This window comes from Geospiza fortis, unplaced genomic scaffold, assembly GCF_000277835.1.
Source record: "Geospiza fortis unplaced genomic scaffold, GeoFor_1.0 scaffold81, whole genome shotgun sequence".
NCBI classification, from domain to species: domain Eukaryota; kingdom Metazoa; phylum Chordata; class Aves; order Passeriformes; family Thraupidae; genus Geospiza; species Geospiza fortis.
In genome coordinates this window covers 2,046,853-2,056,328 of record NW_005054318.1, presented here as the reverse complement: position 1 = coordinate 2,056,328, position 9,476 = coordinate 2,046,853, and positions in this window count along the sequence as shown.

The following is a 9,476-nucleotide window of genomic DNA, read 5'->3' as shown; positions in this document are numbered from 1 at the left end:
TATAAGTATCTGCATTGTGTATTACCAGAAGATGAGTGTCTGGGTGTTAGGCTGGGGAGAACACTACAATTCATTTCGTATAGAAATATCCTTTTGCTGGTTTTGTTAATTAATATCATCAAGCCACAGCTTCCTTGAATTTTGCTGGCATAATAAATTCAGACACCAGATTTAAAGGAGTCATACATGAGTATTTGCGGAATCCAGAACTGCAAAAATATTAATTGGAAATATTACTCACACATCTAATCAGGAACAAGGAATATTGCCAGGCGGCCAGTCCAGCCAGTGACAGTTTGAAAAGCAAATATTGGCTGTCCACACACAATTTACTTAGCAAAGATAATTTGGACAACATAAACACTAAAATACTCTCATATAGTAAATATTTGTTCATTAATTTGACTAATTTTGTATTATGCTTTAAACAAACATTCTGAATATATTTTTATTTTCTCCACTTTTGCCAAACTTCTGTTACAGATTGCGGTATCTAAGTTACAGACTTAAACAAAAAGCCACATACTATGTGGCCTCATATGCTGCACACATACAAGCATCAGTGCTAAGTAAGAAGAGTGGCTGGTTTGATTAAAGTGTTTTGATTCATTTTCTATTTCATCCTAGATCACAAATGCTGTTGATTTTGGTCTCTTCAAGACATGATATCTGAAACATTGACGTCACATGGTGAATATGGGATGGTTGAGTTGTCACTGTGAAATGTTTCCATGACAAAGAGATTTAAAGAATACAGGAAAAAGTTCTCAAATTGAAATATTACAAGGTGGTCTATACCATAAAGTGATCAGACAAACCTTTGGTACAACTAACTCACAAATTTAAAGCCAATGCCCATTTTGTAGCAAATTTCCTTTTGGCAGATCTGTCCTCACTTCACATCAGCAGAAAAGATGGAAGAGTTCAACCTAAGATTACCTTCCTCAATTAGCTTGTCAGCATTTTGAAGGATTAATCATTCCCAAGGTTCAAAAAGTCTTGAAACTTTTCCTGAAATAGCTGAGAAAAACTGTGAGCTCTACCATCTAAAGAAGTTCCCTACAAGTCAAAAATGGTTCACAAAAGCAGCCAAGGAGCCATGCATGTGCCTATTCATACATGCATGTTCAGACAGGAATTACTGCCCTCAGCAATGTCAAAATCAAGAGTAGTTGATATTCTCAACAGGATTTGGTAGTTCTTGCTTCTGAGAGCAACAACGTTAAAAAACCCCAAAGATGAATAAATACTATTTTGGAAATAGAGAGCCAGACTTAGTATGTCTTAACCACCTTTCAGTGTCCAATTTATTATTTTTTCAATCAAAAGTACGAGTTATAAATTCAAGATGTGTTGTTTTAAAAGTCCTTTTTATGCCTATAAAACTAGATAGAAGAAGCACTACAGTACTCTAGATAGTGTTGAAATATCACCATAAAGTTAATAATGTCACCCTAAATATATTTAAGCTATATTTCTATGTGTTTTTTCATTTCTGCAATGTATTTTCCTTTATATAAATATGCCCATTTTTCTTGCAAAGAACATTTGAACTTTTTGTAAACTGTTCACTTTCAATCTGTTATGTAAAACCTTTTACCTGGGTTCCAAGAAGCTATTCTGCAATAAGTTTTTGAAAACAGATCAGGAAAACAGCTTTTTTAAGGACTGAACTGATTTATAGCTTTATTAACTCAAATGTGTTTATTTGCATTTTTCCCTTGTTTTATATCTTGACAACAAAAAAAGCAAAAATAAGATGGGGACACAGAACTCCCCATGGAGATCTTCACCTACCACATGAGAAATAAAATTCTATTACATTAAGCTATTATCAGTTTTTGGTCCACTGAGTTTTTTGATAACCAGTTTAACAGTTAATAAACTTTCCTTCCACAAAGAGACAGCACATGAAGAAAACAGCATCTCAGAACTTTCTTTAGATTTTACAATGTTTCACCATTGAAGTTTACTGAAGAGTACAAGCAAATGCATCAGTATTGTAATGAGAGCCTGATACAGAACTTTCCACATCTCAGGCTGACCTCCCAGTCTTTTATCAGCATAAAACTCAAATGTTGGAACTTAAAATTCAGTTTACATGACTTCCCTTGCCCTGGCTAGAAAAGGGCTAATTGCTATTCTGTGGTACTGCAGCTTGCTTTCTCCATAGATGGGTTTTCATCACAGCAGTTGCTACATTGACTCATAGGGCTCAGTGTCTGAATTAGGATTGGAGCCAAAGACAGACCTGCTGTGCCACAGCTCCCTCAGCAAAGTAGCAAATGATGCTGAATACCTGGACATTTCAGCATTAGTGAATCTATGGCATTCATTTATTAGCATAACAAGACTGTGCTGCTGACCTAGTTTGCTCGTTAAATTAATGGAAGTTGGAGAAACTAAAAAAGAAAATTCTAGAGGGGTTTCATTTCTGTGCCTACTTGGTTGGATCAGTAATTCCTTTTATTTTCATTTCTTTCCTCCTGGCTGTATAACCAGATGAATTTGTTTTAGATTATTTTCCTATTAACTAAAATTTCCCAGAGGTTCCTGGTATTTGCGTTCAGCTATTTCAGTAGCAGATATAACATTGCACTGGATACACCATCTACTGAAACAATGAAGTTCTAAGGAAATCAAACACATGTTCCCTACAGATGTTTGACCTAAAGCATATTGGAGTTGCCAAATCCACCTTTGAGTCACACTCTTCTCCATCTGGAGATCTACAAACACTGGTCCAAATGCAAGGAGTGATTTATAAACTTGGTACTCTACTGAAACCAACAATCATGAATTTAAGTTCCAAAATCAATGCTGTGAATGCTAAACACTTGCAGCCAACAAAGACTTTAGTTGGGACTTTCTGGCACTTTGTATCTCTGAAAATTGGGACACCATGAGTTTGGTGCTTGTAGGTTAATTTTAGAAGTTTGGCTTTGGAATTCTGACTTTCAAATTCCTATTCACACCTCTAGGTTTAGTCAAACCTCTCTTGATCGTCTTCTTCCATATTGTCCACAGTGGCAGAATTGGTCTGAGAAATATATCAGGGCCAGACAGACTTGTACCGATCATTTCTGCTTCTTTGTTTGGCCATGGAATTGCCCAGAAGAGGGACTTGTTCTCTCATTCACCATTCAGTCCCTTCTGATGCATCTCATTGCTCTCACAGGAGTGTCTGTGGTAATGAGAGCTTTGTCCTTATGATCAGCTTTATCCGTGCTCAGTCTACTTTTGCAAGATTGCTGTTGAAGGGAATTTGGTAAGTCTCCTGCACCCCAGGAGAATGGGAGAGTATGTTCCATCCACCCAGGGATAAAATGCCTGTCTTGCTAAAATTATGATAACTGTATAATGGATATTTCTCCCAAACTCAGAAGAAAAAAAATCCCCACCTGGTAAGGAATACAAGATGTCAGTAAACAAAACAAAAAGTCTGAAGCTATATTTAAGACTTAAATTCTGTGCCAGAGGAAAAGAGAAGGAGGCTTTGTGGATGACAGTTTCTGAGTAAAAGGCACGAATCACTGAGTCTTTCTTGCTGGCTGTTTTGTACTGAGTGAAATCTTTGCAGGAACTTAGTGTTGTTTCCATAATGTGATAATCGAGCTGTTACCAGTCCAGTGGAAAGGTTGTGTTCCAGAATATTAACAACTCTATCTGGTTTCCCCTTCTGTTCTCTCCAGTGGAGGGAATTACTTTTGTTACCCTTCATATGGTTTATATGCTTGATTAAGTACATTGGAAAGCTAAGGAACTGGACCTCAATTTAAACATTGAGGTGCAGAAAAAAGGGAATTTGATGAAAACACTGCACCTCTGTGAATTTTCTTCCTTCCCCATTTTGAAAATCTAATTTTCCTTTTTGCAGCACTTTGACATAGACTTATTAATCCATTGAGGGAAATAAACAGCTGGAAATAAACATTTCCCAGCTGCTGGAGAGACACTAACTGTTTCCTAAGCCATATCCAAGTGGTCACCAAATAAAAGCATAAGGGAAAACCAATTCTTGGCCTGGATCTAAGTCTGTGCTAATGAAGAAATCAACAGTAGAGGGCTGGGTGAGTCATCCTTCTTTAAGTATCATCAAATATCCAACTTCTTAATTATGTATTGGTTGCTATGACCAGCAGCCAACACTCTGCTCAGAGTTGTTCAGGGCAGCCTTCACCACACAGTCTAAATTGGGCATACCAGAAGTGTCCAGCAATTCACTGGATGTTCAGTAGACATCCAGCAATGCACTTGAGGGGTGGTGAAAGCCAGAGATGTTTGTAAAGTGTTAGAGAAGTCATTTTCCAAGCAAAGTGCATTTTAAGGAGGAACACAAAAATAAGTACACAATAGGCGCCAAATGAATTAACTGGCAGTTCAAAGGGAAGTCATGGAAAGTGGCGCATTCTTGATGGTCTGTGATTTCTCCTTCTGCCACAGATGATGTTATTTCTTATGTCCCTTTCAAGAACACTTACATAAATCCTGTTTCTTGTGCGCAAAGAGATAGGGAAAAGAACCCGCCAGCCTGTAGCTGGTATAGTTTCACTCATAATACAAAATTTCCCATCTGAAGTGAAAAAAAATCATCTTGGGAAAAAATAAACCATTCCAAAACAAAAATAAAAGTGTGTAATTAGCTGTCCTATCACCATGCTCAGTTACAACAAAACGCAACTCACAAGAAAAAATTCATCCTCAAGCCCTCATGACAGTGTGGCCAACTACAGCAACCCCTGAGCAGATCCCAGTGAGACCAGCTGAACATCAGACTGGAAGAGGCACCAGCATGAGGCTGCAGGTGCTCTCTGCATGCAGCAGAGACATCCAGGAAGGAGGAAAACGTGCAGAACAGAGGTGGCTGTGCCTGGAACACGGAGGGGGCCTCAGGAGTCTGTGTAAGTTTGGGAAGAAACATGGGGAATTGTTATTCTTGAGATTTGAGAGTTCGACTAATATGAGATGGAAGAGCCTGAAAAGAGACTTTTCCTGGGTAGAGGAAGAGTCCCATAGCCCTGTGCAGCTGTGTATTGCTGACATCCTGCTTTGCTCTATGCCATGCAGTGTTCTCTGCCATGCAATGCAGTCCTCCCTCTGGACGTGTGTCTGTCCAGCCTCGAGGGCTATGGCAGGTGAGGAAGGACAGTAGGGTCAGGAACACACTCATCAAGATGGAGCTATTCCCAAAATAGCACACAGACCTCTCCTACCTCATATAACTTTAGATGAGACCTGCTTTTACCTATTTTTATATTTTCTAACTGGGAAGTTTTCTCCTCTCTTCTCTGAAAATGTACCTGAGACTTCTTTTTTTTAGCCTGGTACTGAACTCCCAGAGAATGAATAGATAAAAAGCAAGCCTCAAAAGAAATTCCAAGACATATATAAACTGAAATATCTTTACATACATTTGGAAGAAAGCCATGTTGTGTCTGGAAGATCCTTGAAAGGATAAAAAATTGTTAAATAGATTAATCATTCACTCATAAAATGTGATTTGAGCAGCTCCAGTTTGAAACCAAAAGGCCAGAAAGAGAAAAGGTGTCATGATGAGAGAAGGCTGGAAGTAAATTATGAGGTTGTTTGAAACAGGTGAAGAAAGCAAGACCATGAAGAGATGAATTCAGAGACTTAGAAAAAGAAAGATTTGTAGTGAATTTTGTTCTGGAAGACTTATTTGAGCTGGATGAAGAAGATCAGAGGGTAGCAAAAAAAAGGTCATATCGAAATAGAGTCATCAGATCCAGTGATGTGGGAAATAGTTTCAGCAGCATGTAGGCAAATTAAAATGGACCTGAATAAAAGGCAGAAACACAGATTAAAATGGGCAGGACATGAATTCTATCAAGACTGAGGAAGAAAAAAGATGACAGAAAGAAGTATTAAAATGTGAATTTAAAAAAAGGGAATATTACCTGAGAAATAAAGCTTGAAGAAGAAAAAAAAACCCAAAACCTACCAAGTCTCTAGTACAAGTTGATATATCCTGTTGAAAAGCTAGTAACACTTTCTTTTTTTCCTCTCTCCTAAATGACATAGACTAATAGGGACAGAAGAAAAAGTGGTAAAATAAAACTTAGGAAAATTAAAAGTAGACAAAAAAGTGATAGTTGGTCTCAATAGTATGGGTTTTGTGGCTGCAGCAAAACCGTTACTAATTCACAACTTTAGCTATAAAACTAGAATAGCTCTGTTTGATTCAGTCAAGTTGATGTAAAAGAGATTAACAAATCCATAATCTCAGATTTCTTTATTACACAAAAATAATGTAAAAATATTGAAAATTAAATGTGACTTCCTCAAAGATCTACTAAAGACAGAAGGCACATTAGAAATCAGGAAAAGAGGCGTGACATTCATCCCTTGGGAAACAGCTGAGGTCCCTCATATGACCAGAACACATGTTCTTCTACTCAGCAGTACAGTTGTCTAGTTGTTCAAATTGACTTGTTCCTTAGAAGATGCAATAAGAAAACAAAATGAACTGACCATGCAAATCATTTAAGAGATTAGTGGTGACAAACTCTGTAGACAAACTTTTGATAATAACTGACACTGATCAGATTGTTGGTTTGTTTTTCAATAGCCACTGAGTCAGGAACTATAATGCTACTATAAACTTTTGTATATGTTTGGTGCAATGTCAGACTCCAGTAAAGCATAGGAGCCAGGTGTAGGTGGAGTCAGCACCAGCAGCCAAGTCACAGGTGGAGGACAGAATGCCCCTTTTTAGTGATTTACCACATTCTCATCAGGTGTAACTGGTGGTGGAATCACAACCCCAGAGAGTAGCATAGAGGGAAATGTGAACTGGAAGGGGCAGAGACATTTGGGCATGACAGGGACCCTGGAAAAGCCAAGTCTGATAAAGGGCAGAGGGAACAGCCTTGACACAGCCCCGTGCTGAAGCCACGCCTTGCTCACAGGCCTCCTGCTGGTGCTCCTGCAGGGCACTGCCCTCTGCCATGGACACAGGTCTGCTGAGGATCAGTGGGACCTGCACTGAGCCTGTGGACAAATGCAGAGCTCCATCAAAAGCTGGGAACATTTCAGAGCAGCTAGGCTGCTGTTTCTTTGAAGTTCTGCTGGATGTTGAGCACACTTCAGCCGCTCCTTGAGTTTAAATAAGGTAAACTTGACTGTGCAAAACAAGTCAATGGCTTTGCTTGTGTCTCCCAGACTGAGAAGTGATTCTTCCTGAGGGAAGGAAAGCTTCATTCACTGCTGCAGCTCTCTGAGCAGTTAAATATGCATGTGGCCAAACTTGGTCCTTGTAAAACCCAATTGACTTCATTCAAAAAACTCCTATAAAGATGACTGATGTCATTGGAGTCCCACCAGGGATGAATTTGGCCCATGCCACTCCTCCTGTGTAGTCACTGGATAGGAATGTAGAGAAGAAAAGCATACTGGGCTCTAGGACTCCATCTCTCAACAAAACTGCCAGGGCTGGAAAAGAATTACACGTGAATATAAATTTGTCGTCCACAGTCCATTAGATCACCCAGATCAGCCCCTGCTTTCAGTTGCCCTCAGACAAATTGGAGTTTCTCCTTTCACTACTGAGGGTTGAGAGGGAGTTTCTACATGAGTGTGCCAAGTCTCCTGGGACCAAAATCAGCAACATTACCCCCAATTTACAGATGAAGAAACCGAAAGAGGGAGCCTAAGTTGCTTCAGTTTACATATGGTGACAGAGGTAGAAAAGGTATTGAAACTACTTATGGCTCCTCGCCACTTAGGCCATGTATTCCTGTGATATATCTTTTATTTTCCATCTCCTTTCCCCATCTCACTTCTCCCCTGCCCCCAACCCCATCCACATTGTCTCTAGCTACACAACTGGGAAGCTGGGATTAATCCATCCCTGGGGAAACTGGGATTAATATACAGCTCATGCGGAACCTTTAAAACCCCAATGATTTGTGGTCCCTTTTTCAGAGGCACATGCAATCCACAGCTGAAAAGTAACTATTTGCTGTTCCAGTGCACATTCTGAGAGAGGCTTTTGCTCTGTTTCGTCAATGTACACTGAAGACCCCATCTGACAGGATTTCTTCCTGCAACTAACAAAAAAACAGACTTAGTAGGCTGTGCAGAATCAGGCTCTTGCGGAGTACTAACAGTTTATGGGCAGAAAAAGAATGACTGGAATGCAAAGAGGGGGAAAGAGAGCAAGAGATGTGCCAACACATCTTTATGTTTTCCTTCTGTAACTGGAAATGGTTAAAAAAAATAATTAAAATTTTAAAAATTGTGTTTCCTTTATAAATCTTGCAGGAAGGGGCAACTAGAGTCAGGTGCCTGGTTTTTTACTCTTGCAAACTCCCATTCAGTGATGTTTTTATGATGAAAATGCAAAATTTAAAGCAACTGTGAAAACAGAATCAGCTCTCCATTGGCAGACAGAGGCCTAAGTAAGTTTTATTCACTGCATGAATGTCAAATTAAAACACATGCAAAGATAGAAAAGAAAAAGAAAGAGAGGGAAGGCAATTAATCATTTAAATTGTGATCCTGGTTCAAAAGGCACATTTCCCATCTAATTCCTTTCATTTATTTTGGGGTTTAGTACAACTTATCTCCTCTGACTCATGATTTCATCTTTACTTTGCTTTCCTTGGAATTGCTGAACTGATACTGCCTAGCAAATTTCAAAACGCTGGAGGGAAAAGGCGAACTGTTCCCCCATGCAGCTGGGAACATGACCAGATAGATAGCCTTTGTTAGCACCAGGGCAAAAGTGGCCTTCTGGGAGGAGGAAATACACACACATTTAAGTATAGTACAAGTGGCATTGAGAGGTCATATGTGCATCCTGTGCTTGGCATGCCCACGTAGTTTTAATACATCTGTATTTCCAATTATATCAGTTCTGGAGGTTTTCTTTTTCTTTCTAATTGCACATAAAAATGCAGGTCCCAAGAAATTCTTGGCAGTCAGATCACCAAGCTTCAGCTTTTCAAATGAAACGCTCCTCATGCCCAGCTGGGAGGAGTGGTTTCTCCACCTTTGCGACCCCACAGCTCTAATGGTTCCCAGGAACCAGTTACTGACACGGTTTCTTACCTCGCCACGGGTGTCTCGGTTTCTCGGTGTTAAGGAGACGGTGGAGCGACCGTGGGAAAGCCTCCGCGGAGTGACCTGAGTCCCTTCCTCCCTCCCTGTGGACCCGACTCGGGTTTCTGCCTCGTAGTTACGACCCCTGAAAACCTGGTTCCGAGCGACAGTGCCCTTTACTTTCTCGCTCGGCGACAGGATCCCGGGTACACCCTTGCTCCCTTACTTGGTGCCAGGAGAGACACAAGAGGGACGGGAAAGTCCATCGGGGGTTTTCTCTCTGATTTTCCGTTTAGAAGGACACGGAGAAGGATGACCACCCAGCCTTCAGGCTGCCCTTCGCGCCGTGTCCATGCTCGGGGTTGCTGGTCCGGCCCCGGCGCGGCGCGGGACGTGGTGCCCCTGGCCGGGCA